The 27,355-nt window shown below is 39.2% G+C and overlaps 1 long non-coding RNA gene across 2 annotated transcripts in view; it reads right to left on the bottom strand.

Annotated features, from left to right (window-relative positions):
• Positions 1 to 599: 599 nt before the first annotated feature.
• Positions 600 to 27,355, bottom strand: part of LOC138850260 (uncharacterized) — a 120,808-nt gene continuing 94,052 nt past the window's right edge. For both annotated transcript variants that reach the window (XR_016219090.1, XR_011390012.1), the window contains one exon: positions 600 to 953. This is a non-coding gene — a long non-coding RNA (uncharacterized LOC138850260). The remainder of the gene's footprint in view (positions 954 to 27,355) is intronic.

Genomic DNA, 27,355 nt, shown 5'->3' with positions numbered 1-27,355 from the left:
ACCCCATGGGAGACCAGGAGTAGCACCTGGCTCCTGCCTTCGGATCAGCGCGGTGCGCCGGCCGTGGCGCTGGCCGCGATGGCCATTGGAGGGTGAACCAATGGCAAAGGAAGACCTTTCTCTCTATCTCTCTCTCTCACTGTCCACTCTGCCTGCCAAAAAAAAAAAATGTGAGTATATGAAAATTCTAGGCTTGAAAGGGATATAGCACATGCATCCAAATATCTATCAGAGGTATCTAGTATGTGCATGGAAGTGATATAATTTTAACATTGGTCCAGATAACAAAAATCCACTTTACACACAACTTAAAATTGCCTTTTATTATCTCCAGGAAAACACTGATAATTCTTTGTTTCTGACACTCCAATCAGCCTGTACAATAATTTCCAAATGATGATTTTTTTCCAATTGGGCTAAATAAACAATGACAAATGCACTACTTAATGATCTTCCAAATAATTAAGACACAAACACATCAGAGAATTCTGTTGCATTTAATCATCAGAGAAATAATAAATAAAACCATTCTCTGATGATTAAAATGAACTTGACAAATCAGTTACAATTTAATTTCCAGAACAGAATTTGAAGGCTACAAAATTCTTGTTTTTAAAGATTTTATTTATTTATTTGAGAGGTAGAGTTACAGACAGTGAAAGGTAGAGACAGAGAGAAAGATCTTCCTTCCATTGCTTCACTCCCCAGTAGCTGCAACAGCGAGAGCTGCGCCGAACCAAAGCCAGGAGCCAGGAGCTTCTTTCGGATCTCCCTTGGGTGTGCAGGTGTCCAGGAACTTGAGCTATCTTCCATTGCTTTCCCAGGCCACAGCAGAGAGCTGGATTGGAAGAGGAGCATCCTTGACTAGCACTGGCGCCCATATGGGATGCAGACATCGCAGGCGGAGGATCAACCTACTGCGCCACAGCGTCCGACACCAACGCTACAAAATTCTGACAAGACATGGTTATAGATTAGTTGTTAAATTCTGAGAGAATGTAAGGGAAATCATAGAAAAAGTACTTAGCTACAATTTCGAAAAATAGGGGTTTTGTTTATAAGCTCTGATTAATTTAATGATTTTGGTCAAATCACTATGCTTCCCTGAACCTCAATTTCGTTATTTGTTGATTTCATTATTTGTATATTTAAAAATATCTTTTGTGATACTGTGATAAAAATGAGACACTGCAGGCAGAAATAATTCATGATCTGCTGGTCAGTTTTGTTAATACATGTAGAGATGAGGTAAGTTTGGTGTCAGTGTCAAAAAGAGTGAGCCTGAGAGCCAAGATATATCAGCTCAATTTTACCATTGCTTTGGTGTGTTTTAACTTTCCATGTATCAGAGACTGGATCTCAGCCTTGCAGGCTCATCTCATGGAAGACATTTCCATTTCTCAGTGACAGACTCATACACAAGTCAATAAAACAGTAGAGAAGCCAAATCCCGATGCTGTCATTTGTAACATCATATCATGATCTGAGATAATTGAATACGTGAAATAGAAATTCTATTATATTTTCTCCCTTGTGGCAAGGATTATAGATATTAATATTCATAATGATATTTTCAAATATGGAATTAGAGCCTGAGGAATGACATAGAAATGTAACAGTGTGATGCTATTGACTGACCTGCAGCAGGAATTTTATAATAGAGGATATCTTGTATTTATGTAAGTACCTGTTCCCTTGGACAGTATTTAGCACTCATGGTTCAAAGCTCACATCTGGAATTCTTTTTCTTTTTTTTTTAAGATTTATTTATTTTTATTTGAAAGTCAGAGTTACAAGAGAAAGGAGAGGCAGATAGAGAGAGAGGTCTTCCATCCACTGGTTCACTCCCCAATTGGCCGCATGGCCAGACCTGCGCTGATCCGAAGCCAGGAGCCAGGAGCTTCCTCCCAGTCTCCCACGCAGGTGCAGGAGCCCAAGGACTTGGGCATCTTCTACACTTTCCCAGGCTATAGCAGAGAGCTGGATGGGAAGTGAAGCAACTGGGACTAGAAGTGGCGCCCATGTGGGATGCCAGTGCTTCAGGCCAGGGCGTTAACCCACTTTGCCACAGCACTGGCCCTGGGAATTCTTTTTCTAGTCTGAAATGAGTGACTCAGCACTATTGCAAAATCCCATCTTTAATATGTGTATTACTCAAGGTTCTCCCAAGAGATAGAAAGAAAAGATCGGATATGAGGAAATGGTTTATGTGAGTTTGGAAACTGGGAAATCCCATATTCTGCCCTTTGCAAACTGGAAGCCCAGTACAGCTGGTGGTATGGTTCCGGTCCCAGTCTGCAGGCCTGGGGACCAGGAAAACTAAAGAGGTTAAGCCTCATCCTATGTCCTAAACAGCACTCTGGCCTCAGAATCAGCCCTAAAGGCATTCCGATCTGGCTGAAAAGCCCATGAGAGTATTTCAGGCATGGAAAGCCAAGACACTCTGGCAAAAAAAAAAAAAAAAAAAAAGCAAAAAACAAAAAAACAAAAAAAAAAAAACCCTAAATGAAAGATCTCTGTGAGTGAGATCCCAGTGGAAAGAACAGGTCTTCAAAGAAGGAGGTACCTTTCTCTGAAGGGAGGAGAGAACCTCCACTTTGACTATGACCTTGTCTAAACAAGATAAGAGTCGGAGAACTCAAGGGGCTTCCATAGCCTTGGAAACTCATGACTGGAGCATGGGGAGATTACTGAGGCCATAAACAAGAGTGTCAAATTGTTTTTTTTTTTTATTTTTTTATTTATTTTTTTTTTTTTATTTTTTGACAGGCAGAGTGGACAGTGAGAGAGAGAGACAGAGAGAAAGGTCTTCCTTTACCGTTGGTTCACCCTCCAATGGCCGCCGCGGCCGGCGCGCTGCAGCCGGCGCACCGCGCTGATCCGATGGCAGGAGCCAGGAGCCAGGTGCTTCTCCTGGTCTCCCATGGGGTGCAGGGCCCAAGCACCTGGGCCATCCTCCACTGCACTCCCTGGCCACAGCAGAGGGCTGGCCTGGAAGAGGGGCAACCGGGACAGAATCCGGCGCCCTGACCGGGACTAGAACCCGGTGTGCCGGCGCCGCTAGGCGGAGGATTAGCCTATTGAGCCGTGGCGCCGGCCAAGAGTGTCAAATTGTTAAGTCAACAACAGGAGTCACTGTGCACTTACTCCTCATGTAGGATCTCTGTCCTTAGCGTACTGTACATTGAGACTTAATGCTATAACGAGTACTCAAACAGTATATTTCACTCTGTGTTTCTATGGGGTGGCAAACTGTTGAAAGCTTTACTTAATGTATACTAAACTGATCTTCTGTTAAAAAAAAGAAGAAGAAGAAGAAGAAATTATCAATTTCCAACTTGACTCTCACTGGGATTAAACATGACAATAGGTCTGATCTGATTTCAGCATCATTTAAAAAAAATCATCTATTATTTTTCACTTTATGTTTCTGTGTGGGAGCAAACTGTTGAAATCTTTACTTAATGTATGCTAAACTTCTGTATATAAAGAGAATCGAAAATGAATCTTGATGTGAATGGAAGGGGAGAGGGAGTGGGAGAGGGGAGGGTTGCGGGTGGGAGGGATGTTATGGGGGGGAAGCCATTGTAATCCATAAGCCGTACTTTGGAAATTTATATTCATTAAATAAAAGTTAAAAAAAAAAGCCTCATCCTAACTCCGAGAAGTCAGATGTCCAAGAGCAGGAGAACATAGATGTTGTATCTTAAGCAAAGAGAGAGAAATCCCGCCTTCTGCTTTGTCCTATTTGGGTCCTCCACAGGTCCAGTGATGTCCACCAGCTGAAAGCAGATCTTCTTTACTCAGTGTATGACTAGAGTCAGATGCTAATCTCTTCTGGCAACACTCTCAAACACATACTCAGAAACAGTATTTTACAAGCTCTTGGAACATCCCTTAACCCAGTCAAGTTAGCACATAAAATTAGCCATTGTGATATTCATTACGTTATTCTACCTTTTAAGAATTTTTTTGCCCCAAAATTGCACAGAATATATTTATAGGTGTTTTCTTCAATTTCATGAGGAAATATATCCCCATGTATATTTTCTCCCATTTCTAATTTCAACTATTTTTACTCTCTCATTCTTTTGCTTATGGTTCATAGTATTTTTACCAGCCTTTTCAAGTGACAACTTTAGCATTTTTTATTATATTGCTTTTATTTTCATCAATTTCAAGTCATTATTTTATGTGACTTTCCTTTTGAATTAATTTTTTCTTCTAAATTAGTTTATATATATATATATATGAAATTCCTTGATTTTGGTCTTCTTTTTCTTCAATAATGAAAATATTAAAACATGTATTTTCTTCTGCTAATTGTACTAGCTGTTTCTGATAGGTCAGGTTTGAAGTGTTCCCATTTTGTCTTTTGACAAGAATTGTGTTTGCTGACTCTAAGTACTGATCCACTTTACTATTTATTTCTAATATGTTGGCTTTCTATCATAAAATATTTTTAAAATCTACTTTTGGAAAAATCATGTATGTATTGTAGCTAAGCACATAACTACTTATGCTAGTGAAATATAGAAATATATTTGCTGTCTTTATATGAGCATCTAATATGAGCCTACTACAAGTACTATAGGTAAATACTACAGATAAGGCAATTAACAAAAAGCAGTGAACTAACCAGACAAAAATCCTTGACTTTGTGACGCTCACATCCTAATTTAATGGAAAACACAACAATCATAGCAAATAAATACAAAATGTATCATCTTAGACTATGATATCGAAAATATTTATTGACTAGTACAAATATGGAAAATTCTAAGTCTAAAAATGTCAACTTCATTATCTAAATCAAATACATATCAAACAATACACATTGTAACACTAGTTATTCATCAAATCCTTCTTATAACTTTAAAATAGTTTATTCATTTTAGAAACCAGTAGTAATACCTCTTTTTAAAAAAAAAATATTTATTTATTTGAGAGGTAGAGTTACAGACAATGAGACGGAGAGACAGAGAGAAAGGTCTTCCTTCCATTGGTTCACTCCCCAGATGGCCGCAACAGCCAGAGCTACGCCGATCTGAAGCCAGGAGCCTGGCGCTTCTTTCTGGTCTCCCATGTGGGTGCAGGGGCCCAAGGATTTGGACCATCCTCCACTGCTTTCCCAAGGCCACAGCAGAGAGCTGGATTGGAAGAGGGGCAACCAAGACTAGAACTGGCGCCCATATGGGATGCCGGTGCCGCAGGCGGAGGATTAATCTACTGCCCCACAGCGCCAGCCCCCAGTAGTAATATCTCTTGACTATAGAATGTCAGACAAATCAGTGCCTTTGCCTCCATGACATCTTGACAGATATTGACAGCCACATTAATATGTTTGACAAACACCTCCATTAAAGATATAACCTCAGTAAGTTCATGGATTCTCTTAACAGAAATGTTAATGGTGTTGAATCTTCACTTCTTTTTAAAATTAAAAATGTAATATTATTTATTTATTTATCTTATGTATTTTATTTTAATGGAACCAAGACACACACACACAGAGAAAAAGAAAGAGAAAGAGAGGGGGAGAGAGAGAGAGAGAGAAATGGATAGATGGACAGAGAGAGCTCCCATCCACTGGTTTATTCTACAGCAGCAAGACTGCCATAGCAACCAGAGCTCAACCAGGCCAAAGCTGGGTTCTGAGAGCTCAATCCGAGTCTCCAATATGGATGTCAGGGACCCAACTACTTGATCCATCACTACTGCCTCTCAGGGTGTGCTTCAGCAAGAAGCTAGAATTGGAAGTAGAGCTGGGACTGGACCGAGGCACACCTATGTGGAATAAGAACATCCCACCTGGAGTCTTACTTGCTATATCAAACATCCATCCCTCTTCATTTCCTCTGAAGCACAATTACAATCAAAAGATTTTTCTGCTCCTTTAATGCTGAGATTTTAATATATTCAATTTTTCTACCTTTGACTAAGTGGAGGAAAAAATTTATTAAGTTATGTTAAGTGATGGAGACTGTTTATTAGAATGTAATTAAATAGTATCTCAATTTTGTTAATTTTTCTTTTTACAGTTAATTCATAGTACTCAGCAGAAGTCATTGGAGCTGACTTTCAGGACTCAATAAGTTGAAATAGGTACAAAACTTTTATTGTATTTTTCATGTTTGTCATAAGTACATTTTCATATAAATGTTGGGCAATATCAGCTTTTTGAAATTGTTACTTTGTTCTGTTTCGAATAGTGTTTATGTTTATTCATTTTAGAGTTTCACTTCCCTTTCATGGATTCATTGTTTTGTTTTATTATTTCAATTACTTTAACTGTTTATTGGATTAATCTATCAGTTTTAAGACTGACAAGTCTCACCTGGTGAAAGGAAAAAAAGCAGTTACCTCTGTTAGAATATCATTTGTAAAAACCACATCTAGTACCAAATTTATTTCTCAATTTTTTTAATGACTTCTCTTCACAACTTTCATTAAGATAAGTAGCCAATGTCTAATATCTTTCCTAAACCACTTCTGCAGCTAAAGTACCAGAAGCAGTCAATTTGCTTACATATATCTTCTTCCAATTTCCAATTTCTAGATTCTCAGGCATACTGTTTAATTCTCTGGTATTTAATGTTGACTAGAAGTAAATATAAGTTTACTGAGAAAAGATGATTAAAATGATTTACACACTATTTGCATCATCCAGAGAAACTTTTATCTGGAGATAGAGCCAGTGAAAGCAACAAAATTTTCAAAATTTTGGCTGAAACTCGAGTCTCTTTTTAGTATTATACTGCACCATTTGCAAAAAAATTTAGTACAGTTTTCAAAGTTCTTGATACTCTTTCTCAGTCATAAGGAATAAAATTAAATATAATATTTTGGACAATGTTGCTGCCAGTCCACAGGATTAATATAAGACATTAAAATCAGTTCTAAATCATAGATTTTTCACATTTGAAAGACATCTCTAAATTAAGTGACATTGGTGAACAGTTGAAATGCTGATGATAATTGAGTTATAAAATACTTTTAAAATATACATAGCCACAGGGCACTAATTATAACTATACAGCTCTGTAAATTATCATAACAGAATTTTTGTTATATTTATGGAAGCTATCTCTGACTATCTAATGTGATACAGAACTCCAACCTCAATGTGCTCCACAGTCCTTCTTTGTTTTCCTCTATAACACTATCATCCTCTTATACAGAACATATTTCTATATTTTAGAAACTGTGAATGGATGACTTATTATTGCTAGTAACATAAAGGTTCAATGAAAATGACACTAAAAAGTTCTTTCATAGATATTGGATAGGATTGATATATTTCTATCAGAATGGCACTTATATTCTGTTCAAAATTTGTGGTTCAAATAAGGAGCACATATAGTTATTTCTAAGGAAAATATCTTTAAAAGATCATAAATAAATTTAACATAATAAAGCAACTAAAATTGCAAGTTTGGAAGATAATGTGATTGTCTAAAAAGCAATCAAATGTTTATAAAGAATCATATATTATCATATATACAGTATATAATACAGACGCACAGATACAAAGAACACAGAGAGAGTGAAGCAAAGTTTCTAAAATGGATTTAAAAGATAGGCTTATTTTATTTTGATTCAAAAGGACTTTGAAATCATGAATAGTTTTTTCATACTCATTATCTGATCTCTTCCACACATACCACTCACAGCCCTTGCATGCAGTCCTGCCAGCCAGAGGACCCTCACCAGACAACACATACATATACATACATATATATATATACATACACATATGTACAGATATATATATATATATACATATATATGTATATCATTGCAGCCCAAATTAATGATCTTGCTTTGCTATTCCGAATTGTGTTTGTTTTAATTTAAATTTGTCTTTTCTTCATCTAATTTTGTAAGTGGCAAAATACAAACACACTGAGGGAAATGCTTAAGTTTATAAAAGAGCAAATATTATAAAACAAGCATCATATAACCACATTCCAAGTCAATAAATATAAAAATGTCAGCAACTCAATTTCTCATGTATTTTCTGATTATACTGGTTTCCTTAACCCTGGAGTTGGCCATATCCCTGGCTTTGATGGAAAACTCTAGATATTGAAGTTGTTTTTACCTGTTTACATTTTAATTTTTGTGTACAAAATCACCTTACACCAACGAAAGCCATGTAATTATGCTTGTGGATTCTGTAGGTCAGAAATGCAAAAAAGGCAAAGGGGATAGCTTGCCCTTCCTTTAAAATGTTGGCGACTTGGCTGTAGAGACTCAAAGTATAGGAGTAACTTGAAAGTTGTGATGTGAAATCACATTTCTGAGAGTTTACACTAGCTACACAATAGCATATTACTTGGTCCTTTCGGCATGCCTTTGTGCCAGAAATTTTTACATGATTTCTTCATGTTTATTTGAGATTCTGCAAAGCATGGTAGCTGAGTTCCAAGTGGGTATCTCAGGAGAATTAAGTAGAAGCCACGTGGCTTTTTATAACCTTGCCTTGATAGCATTACTGCAGCCACAATCACAAGCCTACTCAGAACGGAGGAGCAACATCTCCCAGTGAGAGGAGTTAACCAGAATTACATTGTATGAATACTGCATGTGATTTAATGGAATCACCATCTGAAGATTCAGTTGACTACAATCCTCCCTCTGGATGATTTACATGCCTCCTACAAGCAAAATACACACATCCTATATCCCAAGGCCCTCAAGTCTCACCCTCTTGCTAAAATTAGCTCAAAACCCAGGAGCTTAATTAGATAGATATATGGATAGGAATCCTCAGTTATAGTTCCTTAAATACTGTTTCTTTTAATTTGAAACTACAGTTCTAAAAAGCCATGCTATTTTCTACCATTACACCTAACATAAAATGGAATAATAGGCCCAGGATAACTGGCTCAGACACTTCCATTCAAAAAGGGGGAAGAAGAGAAACATGCAAGTTACTACTCCACAAAAACTAAAATCCCGTGTCACTTGCTCCTTTCGGGCTTTAGTATTACAATGGCGATTTTCTGCGGCTCTTGGTTTCTACCTGAGTCATCCTCCTTTCCCACATAGATCATTTGTATTAAAACTGAGAAGTTTCCTCATCCTGCATGATGAATACTCAAATTTGAAGTTCCAAAGGCTGCAATGTTAATGGGAAAGGATCCCCTTTCCTCCAGCTACCAATGAATTGTTTACCTACTTTCACTGAAGACCTCAAAATTCTACTGTCTTCACTAACACTTGTTGAAGCTCAGCTGGTTTTTACCACTCACTTACCTGTACAAAAGTCAATGATAACTATTTTAGTTTTTTTATGACAACACCCAACTTCTGGTATGCAAATATCTTCCAGTTACCCTTTGTCGCAGAAGGTACTCAATACTTAATGACATCAACAACCACAATTTTATCATACTCATGGAGTCTGTAGATCTGTAATTCAGAACGAGTTGTGTAGGGAAAAGTTACTTCTATTTTATGATCCCCAGGGCCTCAGAGAGGAAGAATAAATGACTAGGGATGGCTCAGTAGCTGAGATCTGGAATCTGAATGTTTGGTCATTTATATGTCTTGTGGATTTTGCTGAGACCACCCTAAAATGATTACTGGATATGACTGATAAGGCTTTCTCATACTCAGTGACTGTGTTACAAGAGGTAGCGTCCCAAGAGAATATAGATGAAGCTGTATCATCTTTTCTGACCTAGCTTCACTGGTCAAATATCATGATATGGTTATCATAAGCCCAGTGAATTTCAAAAGAAGACATAAATCTCACTAATATTTGGGAAAAATGTCACATCGTAGGAAGAGTTTGAATGATGGAAAATATTTGCATGGCTGTATGGAAAAACACAATCTTTAATAATAGTATTTCCAAATTATGTGTCCTAAAATTTTAAATCTGATAGGAATTCAGCAGAAAGAGGTGGCACACATAAAGTGTAAGATTTGACATAAGTTTACTGAGATCACTTACAATTGTTTTACAAGAGTGTAGGAAAGTTGTGAGTGATTGTGTACTATCTAGGGTACATGGTACTATTACTATCTTTTAAAAAAGATTTATTTATTATATTTGAAAGGCAGAGTAACATAGAGAGGGAGAGACAGAAAGAGAGATACTCCCACCACAGGTTCAACTCACCAGATGGTCAAAACTGTCAGAGATGAGTCAGAATGAAGCCAGGAGCCTTTCCCAGGTTGCACACATGGATGCAAGGGACCAACCACCTGGTCCATGTCCCACTGGCCTTCTAGACACACTAGTAGGGAGTTGGATCAAAAGTGGAGCAGCCAAGACTCTAATCGGCACCTATATGGGATGCTAGCACTACAATGGCAGCCCAACCCACTATGCCACAGCACCAGCCTGTTACTACCCTTAAGATTGAAACATCATACCTATATTTTGAACATCACACACATTATGTCATGGCTTGCTCCTATGTGCAGGGAACTGGATCAGAAGTGGAACATCCAGGGATTGAACCTGCACCCATATGAAGTGCTGGAACAGCAGGTGTCAGCTTTAGATGCTACGCCACAGTGCCAGCCCCAAACACCACCTTTTCGCAAAAAGACCTATAAGTCTCTGAAGAACAAGTTCTATTCAGCATTGTGATGTTCTGACTCTGGGTCCAGAGCTCCTTGTTTTTTGTTTTTTTTTTTCACTCTACTGATTTAGGGACCTGCACCATCACTTTCTGTTCTCAGTGGTAGAACAGGAGATCTTTCCCAATTTTCCCAATTAATCTATGCTTTGACTGCAAGCCTGGACATTTGCTGCCCAGATGTGACATGTTCATGGGTGTGCATATGTTGGCTTAGGTTCACAAAATGCATCAAAAACATTTATTGTTTGGCTACCCTAGTGAACTCTGTGCCAAATGAGAGAAAGGCAAATAACATATGGGAAAGAAAGTCTGCATCAGAATAGAATGACACACAAAATAACTTAAAAATGAACTTAAAAGAACAATACATTCTAAGGGCTAAGAATTTACATAAGCTTATCTCCTAAATGACCAGTGGGTCATAAAAGAAATCAATAAATTTTTGAAATGAATGCAGATGACAGTACAACATATGAAAACTTACGGGATACAGTGAAAACAGTGTTAAGAGAGAAGTTGATAACAATTGATGCCTACACAAAGAAATTGGAAAGGTACCAAATAAATAAGCTATTGATGCATCTCAAGGATCTAGAAAAACAACAATAAACCAAACCCAAAATTAGTAAGAGGAAAGAAATAATTAAAATTAGAGAAGAAATAAACAAAATTGAAAACAAAAAAAAATACAAAGATCAGTGCAATGAAGAGCTGGTTTTTTGAAAAAATAAACAGAGCTGATACACCACTGGCCTAACTAACCAAAAAAAAAAAAAAAAAAAAAAAACCAAAAAGAGCCAAATCAATAAAAGCAGAGATGAAAAAGGAAATGTAACAACAAATAAAAGAATCATCAGGAATTAATAGAAAATATTGTATGCCAACAAATTGGGAAACCTAGAAGAAACAGATAGATTCCTGGACACACAGAATGTATCAAAATTGAGTCATGAAGACATAGAAAACCTAAACATACCAATGATCATGATGGAGATTTATCAGCAATAAAGACTTAGCCAGCAAGAAAGTGCAGGACAGGACTGGATGACATCACTGCTGAATTCTACCAAACATTTAAAGAACTAATTTAAATTCTTCTCAAGCTAGTGAAAACAACTGAAAGGAGGGAATCCTCCCAAACTCCTTCTGTGAACCAGAAAAAGATACAACAGAAAAAGAGAACTATAGACTGATATCCGTGACTAATATAGGTGCAAAAATCCTCAACAAAATACTAATTAATCAAATCCAATAACACATGAGAAAGATCATTCACACAGACCAAGTGAGATTTCTCCCTGGTATGCAAGGATGGTTCAATAAATGTGATACATCACATTAGCAAGCTGAAAAACAAAAATCATATGATTATCTCAGTAGATGCAGAGAAAGCATTTGATAAAATACAACGCCTTTTCATGATGAAAACCTTAAGCAACTTGGGTGGAGAAGGAACATTCCTCAACACAATCAAGTCAATTTATGACAAACCCACAGCCAACATCTTATTGAATGGGGAAAAGTTGGAAGCATCCCAACTAAGATCTGGAACCAGACATGGATGCCCACTCTCACCATTGCTATTCAATATATTTCTGGTATTCATAACCAGAACCATTAGGCAAGAAAAAGAAATCAAAGGATATTAATTGGAAAGAAGGAAATCAAACTATCCTATTTGCAGATGACATGATTCTATATATAGGGGAATAAAAAGACTCCACTAAGAGACTATTGAAATTCACAAATGAGTTTGTTAAAGTGACAGGATAAAAGCAACACACACACACACACACACACACACACACAGAAATGAAATCATAAAAAAATGAAATCCAGTCATTTGCAACAAAATAGATGCAACTGGAAACCATTATACTTACTGAAATAAGCCAGTCCCAAAAAGGCAAATACCAATTGTTCTCCCTGATCTCTAGTAACTAATAGAGTATCTAAAAGGCAATCAAAGTGAAGTTGACATTTTGAGATGCAATGATTTTTAAGAGCATTTGTCTCTGCTGTTGAGGGACAGTGTTTTTTGTTTTTTGTTTTTTATTCATACTATTTGTTGAAATCTTACTTAGTGTAGGGTTAATCTTATAAGTATAAAGTTAACTCTAAATAAATCTTTGTAAAAAAAAGAATAGGAATAGGAGAAGGAGGGGAAGAAGGGTGAGAATGTGGGCAAGAAGGAAGATAGGGTAGAAAGTATCACTATGTTTCTGAATCTGTATAAATGAAATACATGAAATCTATAGACCTTAAATATAATTTTAAAAATAAATAAAAATATTTTATCTCAAAAAATAAAGAAAGAAATGTAGAAGGAAGGAAAGTGCTTGAAGGGAGAGAGGGAGGAAGGGAATATCATTATGTTCTTAGACTTGTATCTACAAATCATATTGAATCTGTTAAAAATTAATTGAAATTAAAATTAAAATGAAATTTTTAAAAAGCAGAAGAGGACAGCTGTGGAGATAACCCTATGTTATTGATAAATGAGATTAGTTTTCATGAAGAATTTTTACTTTTATTCAAAAGTGAATCACTGGGTATGCATAATAAGACTACCCATATTGTGTCACTGAATGATAAGTTTTAAATTGGAAATGATGAACACATCTTTGTATTTCGGAAAGAGCACTCTGGGACTAGTGTAAGGACTAGATTTCCTTAGAAAACCATTGAACAAAAGGGGAAAAAAATAAAACAGGATTGAATCAATACTGTAGCAATGATACTGAAAAGAGCAGAAGTTATAATTAATTAAACTTGGTGATTGATTTTTACCCTAGAAACATTTTATTTAAGGTATACAAACTTTATGCATTTGATAAATACAACATGAAGAACATAGTGATAGTGATTCTTCCCACCATACCCACCCTCCCACCCCCACTGCCACCCTTCTTCCTCCTCCCTTTTCTATTCCCATTCTTATTTTTTTACTAAGATCTATTTTCAGTTAACTTTATACACAGAAGATTAATTCTATACTAACTAAAGATTTCAACAAACAGAATGAAAAAACTGTTCCCCAACAGTTTTTTGACTTCTCTTTTTGCTTCTTCTATGACCCACTATTCATTCAGCAGCATGCTATTCAGTCTCCACGTGTTTGCATATGTTCTATAGACTCTTGAGTTGTTGATCTCAAGCTTCATTCCATTGTGGTCAGAGAAGAGGCATAGTATCATTTCGATCCCTTCAAATTTGCTGAGACTTGCTTTATGGCATGGCCTGTGGTCTATCTTAAAGAAAGTGCCATGCACTGGTGAGAAGAATGCATATTCTGAAACTGTAGGATGAAAAATTCTGTAGATATCCATTAGGTCCATTTGTTCTATAATGTTGCTTAACTGTTATTTCCTTGCCAATTTTCTGTCTGGTTTATCTGCCCATTGCTGAAAGTGGGGTACTGAAGTCCTCCATTATTATTAGATGGGAGCTGATTTCTCCCTTTAGATACATCAACATTTCTTTTAAATAGCCAGGTGCCCTGTAATTAGGTGCATATACATTTATTATAGTCACATCTTCCTGTTTAATTGATCCTTTAATCATTGCACAGTGCCCTTCTTTGTCTCTTTTAAAAGTCTTTGTGTTGAAGTACATTTTGTTTGATATTACGATGGCTAAACCAGCTCTTTTTGGTTTCTGTTAGCATGGACTATCTTTTTCCATCCTTTCACTTTCAGTCTGCATGTATCTTTGTGAAATGTGTTTCTTGTAGGCAGCAAATAGATACTGGTTTTTATTTTCCATTCAAAAAGATCCAGTCTATATCTTTTAATTGGAGAGTTGACACCATTTACATTCAAGGTGACCCTTGATAAGTAATAGCTTGGCCCTGTCATTTTTCCATAAATATTCTTATTGTTTACTTTGGATTTCCTTTATACCTTTATTGGTAGATTTTCTGCCTTCACCTTCTTTCATAGTGATGACCATGTTTCTGTGTTGGTGATTGACTCTTTAAGGGTGATAAATCAGTAAAAACATTCTTATCAAGCACTTGAAAGATTGTTCATGTCTAAGACAGAAATGTAACTATACGGATAATTGATTGGATTATTAGAAGAGAACATAGGCATCTGGCAATGTTTTGTTAGAGTGGTGACATTTGAACATGTTCTAAGAAAATATTGAGGTTCTTAAGTACAAAATGATGAAGGCTACTTGTTACTAAAAAGTCTCAAGTGTATTTTGTTGTTGTTTTGTATTTGAAAGGCAGAGTTACAGAGAGGCAAAGGAAGAGGCAGAGAGAGAGAGAAAAAGATGCCTTCCAAATACTGTTTCACTCCCCAAATGGTTGCAACAGGTGAAGCTCAGCTGATCCAAAGCCGAGGGCCTTTTTCTTGGTCTCCCACATGGTGCAGGGTTCCAAGGGCTTAGGCTATTCTCCACTGTTTCCCAGTCACATTAGCAGGGAGCCAGATCAGAAGCGGAGCAGGGATTTGAACGGGCACCCACATGAGATGTCAGCACTGCAGGCAATGGCTTTACAAGCTACACCACAATGTCAGCCCCTCAAGGGTATTTTTTAAATTTACTTACTTGCTTCTTCATTTATTTGAAACATAGAGTGACAGAAAAAGAAGGGGTTGGGGTAGAGACCTTTTCCGCCTGCTAGTTCACTCCCCAAATGGCTGCAACAGCCAAGTGTAGATTAGACCAAAGCCAGCTGTCAGGAACTCTGTCCTGGTCCCCACAAGGATGGAAGGGGCCCAAGTGCTTAACCATCATCTGCTGCATTCCCAGGCACATGAGTGGGGAGCTGGAGCTGAAGCAGATCAGCTGGGATTCTAACTGACACTCTGATATGGGAAATGGCTTGACTCACTGCACCACAACCTCAGCACCTCAAGGAAATTTCTTAGAATTTGTGGTTGAGTTTTCTTAATAACTCCAAGGCAAAAATACACAGAAATTTTTAAGAGGATCCTAAAGATGAAGTAGAAACAATAAAAGTCTTTCACCTTACAAGACTGATAAAATGAGAGTAGACTCAGTTATTTAATATTTACTATTTGCTACACACTGACCTTGAAAAAAATTACATATGGTTTTTAAAATCTTAATAAAAATGGTCCAACTTTTATTGCAAATGCATCAACCTTCAGCAAAAAGTTTTCATGTATTTATATTTAATCTTTTTTTAAGTCTTTATATATTTGTATATTTTCTGTGTGCTTAATCTTCACATATACTTGTGATGGGACATATTTATATGAGTATTTCCCTATTAAAGATTAAGTGCTCGAAGCTTAGAAATCTGATATCTTATTAAACAAATGTTACAAAGTAAGAAAGAAGAATTCAAACTCATTCCTGTCAGCCTCCTGCAACTGTCATCTTAAAGAAAGGTAGTTTTCCATCATCCTTGATTACTAAAGTTTTACTTGGCGTAAGCAATGGGCCAGATTGCAGCTGCAATGTAAAAAAGCACAGCCTAGAGAATCTGAGCTGCATCTCCAAATAACTGATTGCTTCTTGAAAGACACTGTGCATCCCTTTGCCCTCTCTGGGTACATTTTTCTCATCTATACTTTAGATTTGTCATTCACTGAATCATTGGTGAATACAGCAAATTGTTTACCTTTTTGGTATTATTCCTTCCTCCATCCCTCTCTGGAAAAGTGTGGGGACATTACTTCCCCTCTTTCTGTCCCACACTCCACCTGGTAGATGATGACCACCGAGGCCAACATATGAACTGGTCTGCAAAATATTGACAATGGGGCTGCAGAAGTCCTCTCCAGGTCATAAAGACTACTAACGCACACAGCTGACAATGTCTGCTTTTTTCAAACTATATCTGTATTCAACTATGAAATAGAAATTGTATTTACTGTATCATCTTTGAAGGTACATTTCATTTTGCACAAAAGAGAAATTCAACTGAAAGACAAAAAAAAGTAGGTCAAGTGAGAATTTCCTTTCCATGGGACAGATTAAAGAAATGCCAAAGTGTGTTCAAGAAAACAAAATGCAGACAATATATAGTCATTCCACAACTTTAAGACATCTTTGGACTTTGGAATTAGTTAAGGAGAGAGCGTAGATAAAAGAAAGGATGTCTTCCTGGAGTGAACCCAGACAAACTAATTTAACATTTGCAAAACTCTCCAGTCCTAAATCCCCCTAAAATGAACTGTTTATTTTACTTAGAAATTTAATTTAATTTAACACCAGCTGCTGGTGACATGGAAGTAGCAGGTGGGCTTTTAAAGGGAAACACTAAAGTTCAGAAAGCTATTATAGGAGGGAATCACACTCTGTGACAAGCTGAAAAGCAATATCTTCCTGCAGCTGAAGTGTATAACAGAGTTTGAGGCTGTTAAAACGATTGAAGTTTCTTATAATTGGAAAATTGCCTCTTTCACACAGTCCATCAGACACTCACTTGGCTGTACTTAATGGAAGATGCTGATGCAAAGCCACAAAGGTGTCACTGGGGTGACATTCCATTTAAAGTCACCCCAAACAGACATTGTGAGCTTTCCAAAGGGAGGTATAACCATCAGGCTGGAAGCGGGCAGGATTATAGTGCAGAACCCAACAACACAGGAGGGAGTTCTACAGCCCAGTGACTCAGGATGGGGCTCAATGTCTAAGTAGTGCCCTTGCTGCTTGCAGGTGGATTTTGTGTTCCTCCCTCATCAACTTTCTAAGCCAGGGTTGCTCCCTGGAGAAAGAGTGCAGAATATGAAAACACTGAGTACTTCCATTTGACTAAGAATTTATGTAAGTGAAAATAAGTAGTGGGAATAAAAATAAAAGTCCTTGTGTAATGGCTTAGAAACTAGATTAGAAAGTAGAACAACTGTGTGTGTGACCTCTCACAATTCTGGTTCTCCAGCTCATCATCAATGAGGGACTTGCCTGAGATGATATCAAAGTTAGCTCCTAACAAGTATGCCTATGAATTAATAATGTGTCTTTTAGTTGAAGGTTTGAATTTAAAGATAAAATGGAAGTACATTTATAGAGATTTAGAAAGTGGCTTAAATTGATGATGGTAAGTGTTGATAACGTGACATTCTACTTACTAACCAACTCTTTTTATTTTTTATGCCAGAAATTGGCTTTTGTTTATATTCCCATCATCCCCTTTTACCTATCTATAGGTCTGTCAGGTGAGTCTTGACTAATGGGCTGGAAGGGACCCCAAGATGCTGTTATCTGTGTCCTTTCTCCTCTCCACCTGGGGCAGGCCAACTCTTTTTTAAGATTTATTTATTTGAAAGAGTTACAGAGACAGAGATAGAGAGAGATCTTTCATCACTGGTTCACTCCCCAGATTGCCACAACACCCAGGACTGAGCCAGGCCAATGCCAGGAGCCAGGAGCTTCTTCTAGGTCTCCTACATGGGTGGCATGGGCTCAAGTATTTGGACCACCTTCTGCTGCTTTTCTTAGGCCATTAACAGGGAGCTAGATTACAAATGGAGCAGTTGGGACTCGAATAAGTGCCAATATGGGATGATGGCATTGCAGGTGGTGGTTTTACCCACTATGTCACTGACTCTTTAAAAAAAAAGTTTTATTTTATTTATTTGAAAGACAGAGTTAAGAGAGAGGTAGAGAGAGAGGGAGAAAGAGTTTTCCATCCACTGGTTCACTCACCACTGAGCTCCCCAAATGGCTGCAATGGCAAATGGCCACTATGGCTGGAACTGAGCTGATCCAAAGCCAGGAGCCAGGAGCCAGGAGCCAGGAGCTTCTTCTGGGTCTCCCACATGAGTGCAGAAGCCCAAGGACTTGGACCATCCTCTGCTGATTTTCCAGGCACACTAGCAAAGAGCTGAATCGAAACTGGAGCATGTGGGACTCTAACCAATGCCCTTATGGGATGCTGGCACTGCAGGCCAGGGCTTTAACCTGCTGCATCACAGTTTTGCCCCCACTAGCTGACTCTTGAATACACCTTCCTGTTTGCATTGTATCAGCTGCTCATCATTGTTCATTGTCTCAATCACTGTAAGACTTCCCCACAGATTTCCATTTTTTCCATTCTTAACATTTTTCAATTTGTTTTCCACATGGAAGACAGAGAAGTATTTTCCAAAATACAAATATGTTGATATCTCCCCCTTGCTTAAAAATCATCAGTTATTCATTGTTGGCCTCAGGAAAAAAGTGCTCAGACCCCTTAACATGTTGCAAAATGCATTTTGTGATATGGCCTACTAGAAGTGCCCACTAGCTAGCCTGAGAGGAGGCAAGTATTAAAGGAAGTGTAGAAAGAAAAATTCCAGACATTCATTTTGAAGGATGAAGAACAAAAGACCCATAGACAATTCTGAAGCCAAACAAACAGAACTGGTGCAAAGAATGGGTAGCAAACATGCTTCAGGAGGAAGGTAAAGCTGGAGTTCTTAAACTAACTGCTGTGCATGTCTATTGTGGGACCATGTAAAAATGCAAAGGAGTCAGTAAGGAGTGAACCATGCATGCTTTTCTGGCCACAGTGTCAGCTACCTGTGTTCATCTCTGCTGTCCCCCACAGCACTGAAGTATGCCATGGTCCTGAGAGCTACTCCATTCTATTTCTTTCTTTTTTTAAAGATTTATTAGTTTATTTGAAAGTCAGAGTTATACACAGAGAAAAGGATAGGCAGAGAGAGAGAGGTCTTCTATCCGCTGGTTCACTCACCAATTGGCCACAATAGCCGGAGCTGCACCTGAAGCCAGGAGCCAGGAGCTTCTTCCAGGTCTCCCATGCAGGTACAGGGGCCCAAGGATTTGGGCCATTTTCTACTACTTTCCCAGGCCATAACAGAGAGCTGGATTGGAAGTGGAGCAGCCAGGACTCGAACCAAGGCCCATATGGGATGCCAGCCCTGCAGGTGGTGGCTTTAACCCACTATGCCACAGCTCCAGCCCCTCCATTCTCTTTCAAATGACATTGTCTATGTTCTTTCCACTCTGGAATAAACTTTTTTTTTCCCTTCTGCCTGACAAATTTTTTTTCAATATTTAAGATTAGGCATAGGTTTCAAAAACAGAATGGCTCCTTCCACATAATCTGAAAACTTAATAGTTCCTTAGGATGTTGTAGACATGTGAGCAATATCACATATGATATACTGTAATTATTCATTAATTTGACTGTCTTCACCCCAGAAATTAGTTTCTGGAGGATAAAGCCATACCTTATTCAATACACTAAATGGAGGGGAAAGATTGGGATTGAATGGCCAAGATCCATTAAAGAAAATCTCCTTCCTCATTATCTAAACTTATCATTGAACTAAAGAGACTAAGACAATTTTACATTGAATAGTGTTATTTTTTCTGACCTCAAGTGACCTCAGGGAATGTTTTCATTTGCGTTAAAATAGTTATACCAAAAATGCAAATTCCTGTAACTTTTTCACTTGGAGGCAATAAATAAATAAAATACACTTCAAATGTTTGTACAAAAAGAAAATTCTGCCCCCAATAAACTTATCTCTTCATTTGATTTTTCATGAATATTTTGAAGTACTCTCATATATTTTCTATTGTCTTTTGCTTCATCATTTTAAAACACTTTCTTTTTTTTTTTTTTTTTTTTTTTTGACAGGCAGAGTGGACAGTGAGAGAGAGAGAGAGAGAAAGGTCTTCCTTTGCCGTTGGTTCACCCTCCAATGGCAGCCGCAGCCAATGCGCTGTGGCTGGCGCACCACGCTGATTCGAAGGCAGGAGCCAGATGCTTCTCCTGGTCTCCCATGGGGTGCAGGGCCCAAGCACTTGGGCCATCCTCCACTGCACTCCCTGGCCACAGCAGAGAGCTGGCCTGGAAGAGGGGCAACCGGGACAGAATCCGGCGCCCCAACCGGGACTAGAACCCTGTGTGCTGGCGGCACTAGGCAGAGGATTAGCCTATTGAGCCGCGGTGCCAGCCCTTTAAAACATTTTCAACCTATTTCCTATTGTGGAAAATGAAGAGTTTAGTTTCCTTCCATTCTCCCTTTTCCTTTATTTCCATTGTAGTTATCATATGATGGTTAGTATAGGTTAAATTTGAATTTAGTGTTTTTATTGCAATGGTAGTATGAGAGTACTTCAAAAAGTTCATGGAAATGGAATTAAAAGATGTTTATTTTGGTGCAAATATTTCTGAAGTCTATGTATGTGAGGTGTCTTCAAAGCATTCATGGAAAGTACATGGTTTCAGAAAACTTATATGGATCTCAAGATACTTTTGCACCAAAATAAACTTACCCGTTCACGACATTTTCCATGAAAATTGAATTATCTCTATAAATATTACTCATTACTGAATCACATGATTTATTAGCACTACATTTAATTTGTTATATAAATTTCTACTTATATTTGGACTGAAACTTCCTATTTTTATCCTTGGCTTAGAGTGAAAATATAGCTCTGCTTTGTCCCTACACTTTCAGCAGCTCAGTTTACAAGCAGAAAGCCTGTATACCCAATTCTGCTTCCCTTCTCACATCCCCCTACATGCTGGCCTACTAATTCTTGTGGCACAGCTAATGTCATGGAAATTCTGTCATCATTCTAGGCATTCACCTTACTTCCTTCCAGTGCTGAATTGCCCGCTTCCTCAAGCCTGTTTTGCTGTTTGGTTTACTCCTTTTTTTTTTTTTTCTTTTTTTTTGGTTGTGTGAATTGTGTGAATCTTTCAGCAGCTTCTTGAGAAGTGATGCATGCAGATTGAGATCTCATATGGCTGAAATTATTTTTAGTTTATCTTGTGATGATTGATTATGGATCTGAGCACATGCTTCCATACTGAAAAAAGTTTCCTCTCAAGAGTTAGAAAGTGGGGTGGGTGTTGTAGAACATTAGATTACATTCCCACTTGGGAAGCCCACATCCCATGTCCAGTTGCCTGGGACCATGTTCCACCCCTGCTTCCAAACCACTTTCCTGCTCGCATGCAAAGGAGGCAGCAGATAATGGCCCAAGTACTTGGGCCCAGTCACAAACATGGGAGATGCAGATTAAGTTTTTGGCTTCCAGCTTTGGCCTGGCTGTTTCAGACATTTAGGGAGTGAATCAGCAGATGAAAGATCTGTCTCTCTCTGTATCTCTCTGCCTGTCCCTCTCTCTCTGTGTCACTTTACTCTTCAAATAAATAAATAAATCATTGTTAAAAGTTGGAAAGCATTGATCTGTTGTCTCTAAATACTCTTTCTTAACATAGAGTCTTTATATGTAGTTTTTCATATCTAGGTCAACATTTATTTTTGGTGTTTATAAATTTCAATATGTTTGATAGATAGGAAGGTAAACATTACGTGGGAGTTGGAGTCCCTAGCTTGCTAAATGCCAGTTTCGCTTCTGTACTCTGGTTTGCTTGCTTTTCTGCTGTAATGCCATGATAGGCCTCAACCTGGACCAGGAAGAAGGCAGGCCGGGTCCTTGAGAACAAAGAAACTAAGCTCCCCTGGAACTTATGGCCCAATGCTTCCATCCCAGTGCCATCTCCTTTGTGTGGCCTTTCCGCCACATAACCTATATAGTCTTTACATTGAACCAATGAACATGTTGGGTCCTAATACCTTGCCATACAGAGAATAAGAAGGTAACCTATGCACCAGATGACATGCACCCTTGTAAGTGTGAGGCTATAAAAACTTCTATTATGCAAACAAGAGGGCCTTTTGCCTATGCCCGGCTAAAGGGCTGTGTGGGTAGGGGGTCTCAGCCGGCTGGTAACAAATAAACCCCTGCTTTTGCATCTGCAACTGTGCCTTGTGCATTGATTGGGAAATTTGGACACAACAATTATCCTATGAGTGCAGAGGAGCCAAAGGGGAGGGAGACAAGAATTTTTTTGCAGTTTAGCTTTAGAAGCATACCTTGAAAACAGCATGACATTTACAAATCTAAAGTCATGCCCTTGTCCCATAACTTTGCAGGTGGGTCCCATCTCTCCCCAGGGAACTTGCCAGAGGATCTTTCAGCCAGGTGCCTGGGCTATTCAGTCCCTTAACACAGTGGGTGATGAAGCCATGGAGGAAATTCATGAGTTCCATACCAGGAAAGCCCTCTGCCCAGCAAATTCCAAAGAGGGAGGAGGTATGGGAGAAATGGTGGGGCCCACATCCACAAAAACTCCTTGATTCTTTGCTGAGATGCCTGCCTGGCTTGCCATGTGTTTTCTCCTCATTAAACCTCACTAACATGCTTAGTGTTGACTTCTGTTTTTTCTTGCAGAAAGACAACCTCTGTTCCAGTCATTTCCAGTAACACAATCCATGAGTCTTTGTTTCCCTTTCACATTTAAAAATGAAACCTGAATGCAGCAGTTAAGACACTGCTTAGGATGTATGCGTCCTGTATCAGAGTGCCTGAGTTCAAGACCCAGCCTCACTCCAGATTCCAGGTTCCTGCTAATGCACCCCTAGATGGCAACAGGTGAAATCTCATGTAGTTGGGACTCTGACTCCCATTGACAATGAGACCATTTTGAGTTCTCAGCTCCTAGCTTCAGCTTGACCAACCCTGGCTATTGTGGGTATTTGGGAAGTGAACCGGTGGATCAGAGATTTCTCTCTCTCTCTCTCTCTCTCTCTCTCTCTGTGTGTGTGTGTGTGTGTATGTGTATGCGTGTGTGTCTGTCTCTTTCTCCTCCCACTACTCTCTTTACTTTTACAAATAAATTTTTTTAAAAATTTAAAAAGGAGCCTACACAGTGGCGTAGTGAGTAAAGCCGCTGTCTGTGGCACCAGCATCCCACATGAGTGCCAGTTTGAGTCCCAGGTGTTCTACTTCTGATCTAGCTAGCTCCTGTTAATGTGACTGGGAAAGCAGTGGAGGATGACTCAAGTGCTTGGGTTCCTGCACCCACGTGGGAGACCCAGATGAAGCTCCTGGCTCTTGGCTTCTGATAGTCCCAGCTCTGGCCACTGAGGCCATTTGGGGAGTGAACCAGCAGATGGAAGATCTTTCTCTCTCTTTTTCTGTAACTCTACCTATAAGGCCACCACAAAACACACCAAATACTGGAGTTAAGGGAAAGGTTCATTGTTGGGTGTGGGAAGCCCAACGGGCCATGGGGAGAGGGCAAGAGAGTGAGAGAGAGAGGAATCAGGAGAGAGAGCATGTATGCTAGAAGAAGGTCCTATTATACCTTTGGCGGGGGGGGGGGGGGGGGGGGCGGGGGCCGGGAAGTAGGAGCAGCGAATCCCATTAGGATGAGGGTGGAGCTGACACCTGGGGTTGGGTCATGGGACTTGGGACAGAAGCCTACTGTGCAAGGTAGCCACAGAGGCCAGAACCTGAGATAGTGCCACAGATAAGACTGAGCCACTTTACTAGCACTGCCTTTCAAATAAATAAATATTTTTTTAAATTAAAATGAAGGCCGGCGCCGTGGCTCAATAGGCTAATCCTCCGCCTGTGGCGCCGGCACACCGGGTTCTAGTCCCGGTCAGGGCGCCGGATTCTCTTTCTCTCTGTCTCTCTCTCTCTCACTGTCCACTCTGCCTGTCAAAAAAATTTTTTTTAAAAATTAAAATGAAGACCTGAATGTGATTGTTCTGTTACTGAAAGCTTTGTCCCTTTCCTCAAGGGACAAGGTTTTGGGGTATTGGAAAGGGAACTTTTAATCTATCAGCAGCTGAGAGGATAACAGACCTCTAGGTCTCAAGAACTACCCCTCTGTTGAAGGAGAGTGTTTGGGGGATAATAAAGGGACTACAAGAGAGGAGAACTAGACTGCTAAAACCATGGAGTTGCAAGCCCCTGAGGTTAGGCACTGAGTCTTGTGCATTTCTTCTCTCTTCTGTGTTCTGGTTGCCTGCCAAAGAGGCTGGGATAAGGAACAAAGACATGTGCACATTAGACAGTGGGTGAGCAGGAGTTTAGCCCTCCAGCCCTGAAGCATCAACAAGATGCTCTGCTGAAATAATGGCCAAATGGTCTTCAGTCAGTCTGCGGCTACATGAAGGTTGTCGTTACTGACCGCCCCAGATCTGGAACCTGGCATTTCCCCTAGCAGAACCCCTAGAGATGATACTGGGCACCAGTGTGTATCCACTGGAGTAGCAAATGACCTCATCAGTTTGGTGATCAGAATCTTGTAGGGCCAACTGTACCACTCCCTCAATTCAGTGAGGTAAGTCAAGGGAGGGTAGCTAGGAGAATGGAGCCTGATGGTATCTAACATCTGCATTCAAAGCATTTTTGGGGCTGAGTTCCTGGTTTCGTGTTTTAAGGTGCCACTTGGGACCCCTGTGTCCCATATCAGAATGCCATTTCAACTCCAGATTCCAGCTTTCTGCTAGTGGGCATCTAGGAAGGCAGCAACTGATAACTCAAATGGTTGGTCTCCTGATAACAACATGGTCGAGCTAGATTGAGTTCCTGGCTCCCAGCCTCAGCCATTGCAGTGGATAGGTATGCTCTCTGTCTTCTTTCTATGCTCTCTGCCAAATCAATCAATCAATCAATCAATCAATCAGTAGAATATTTTGAAAGTATGTGAAGCTCTAAAGATCAAGTTGGAAATCCTGTGCTTATATTCTGGGCTTCTTGACTGATATACATCACTCTAAACTGACCAGAAAGTTTCCCTTGCTTTTTACTACAGTTACTCACATTTCAATGTACATAATCCCTTCTGTATCATTTGTACTCATTTCCTCTCCAAGGAAACAACCTCCTGACTTCTATAAGGAGAGATAAGCCTAGCTACTAACATTTTGAATATCAATTGACAAATGGAGCAGGGATAGGAAATTTTAGCTTGTATACAGTATTTTACTTAAAAACAGAGATCCTTTTGTTTCACCTCTTTGCTGTGTGTCTCCAAGTCCAAACCCACTCTCATTTAATTTCTCAAGAATACATCTTGGGGCCAACGCTGTGGTGCAGTAGGTTAAGCCTGTTCCTGTCCCAGCTGCTCCTGTTCTGATCTAGCTCTCTGCTGATGGCCTAGGAAAGCAGGAGAAGATGATCCAAGGGCTTGGGCCCCTGCACCTGTGTGAGAGACACTAAGACACTCCTGGCTCCTGGCTTTGGATTGGCTTAAGTCAAGCTGTTGCAGCCATTTGGGGAATGAACTAGAAGATGGTAGACCTCTCTCTCTCTCTCTCTCTCTCTCCCTCTCAAATAAATAAATAAAATCTTAAAAAAAATACATCCTTCCAGTTTTCTCCTTAGTGGAGAAAGGGATCTTGAGGGGTTAAGGACTCTGTGTAGACTTACAAATAGGCCTTCATCAGGCCATCTCAAGAATTATTTTTATTTTTTACTTAGAAAAAGAAAAAAGAGGAATGAAATTACCAACCCAGTACCTATTATGTCTCTAGCAGTGTAATTCCATTATATTTACTTTCTTCTTTTAATCTTCTCTATCTTATGTGATGCATTATGCCTATTTCAAAAACAAAAGAGGTTAATTATGTTTTCTAGCATCACATAGCTAGCAAGTTTTGGGAAACTCAATATACTTATTACTGGAGTTATCTTCCATCAAAATCTGTGCAGAAGTTCCCAAGTAGGGCCCCAGAGCATTAGAAATGCTTCTGTTTATCACTCTGTACTGATGACTTTTTAGATGCCCATGACCTGACACTGATCCAATTCTTTTTCAAGGTGGATATCGGCTGAGCTATTTCTCCAAAATCCTTAGCTGCACTACAGTGTCATTCTCTCTGTGGTCTGCAAAACTCTGGTAATCAGTATCGGGACATGAAAACTTGCTATTTTAAGGAGCTACCAACCTCTATCGTCTTCCCAAGCGAAGGAAGTCTCTTGAAAGTATTTATACCCCTCTCATCGCTATGTTGTACGGACACAAGTAGCATAATACAATATAATATGCTTAGGACTTTCTATGCTTCAAACAGTTTGTTTCTTACAAAAAGCATTTCAAGGCCGGCGCCGCGGCTCAATAGGCTAATCCTCCGCCTTGCGGCGCCGGCACACCGGGTTCTAGTCCCGGTCAGGGCACCGGATTCTATCCCGGTTGCCCCTTTTCCAGGCCAGCTCTCTGCTGTGGCCCGGGAGTGCAGTGGAGGATGGTCCAAGTGCTTGGGCCCTGCACCCTATGGGAGACCAGGAGAAGCATCTGGCTCCTGCCTTCGGATCAGCGTGGTGCGCCAGCCGCGGTGGCCATTGGAGGGTGAACCAACAGCAAAGGAAAACCTTTCTCTCTGTCTCTCTCTCTCTCACTGTCCACTCTGCCTGTTTTTTTTTTTTTTTTTAAAAAAAAAAGCATTTCAAAATTTAATTCCCAATAAAAGTGTTCAGTGGTTGTGGGATCTTTAAGAGGTGTTTGTGTCCCAAGGGCTCCACACCTGAAAGGATTAATAACTCTCTCATGGGACTAGGTTAATTCTCATGGGAGTGGTGAGTTTGGGCTCTCATGGGACAGGGTTAGTCAGCATTAGGAAGGGTGGTCGTAAAACATGTAGTTCTCACATTTTCTTTCCTTCACATGTGCCTGCCTTTCCCTTTTCTAGCACACTATCCACAGCTCAAGGTTCTCATTAGATGCAGACTCCTGATCTTATGCTTCCACTGTCTAGGCCTGTGAACTAAATAAACGTCTTTCCTTTATAAATTACCCAGTCTCAGGTAATGTGTTTTAGCAACAGAAAATGAACTAAGACAGGCCATTTACAGAAAAATGAGCAAGAACATACATCTAAAAAGCTTCTGCCTTCACTCTTGAAAATATATGACAACACGGATTAGCTTGATCATTTCTTTAAATAAGAGTTGGAAAAATAAAGCATGAAAAAATCAATTTAGCATTTTGATAAACGATTCCGTCA

The sequence above is a fragment of the Oryctolagus cuniculus genome, chromosome 1 (assembly GCF_051225735.1).
Source record: "Oryctolagus cuniculus isolate XC-2025 breed Fujian yellow rabbit chromosome 1, ASM5122573v1, whole genome shotgun sequence".
NCBI classification, from domain to species: Eukaryota; Metazoa; Chordata; class Mammalia; order Lagomorpha; family Leporidae; genus Oryctolagus; species Oryctolagus cuniculus.
The sequence above is the reverse complement of the archived record's forward strand: the minus strand, read 5'-3'. Positions and strand labels throughout refer to the sequence as shown.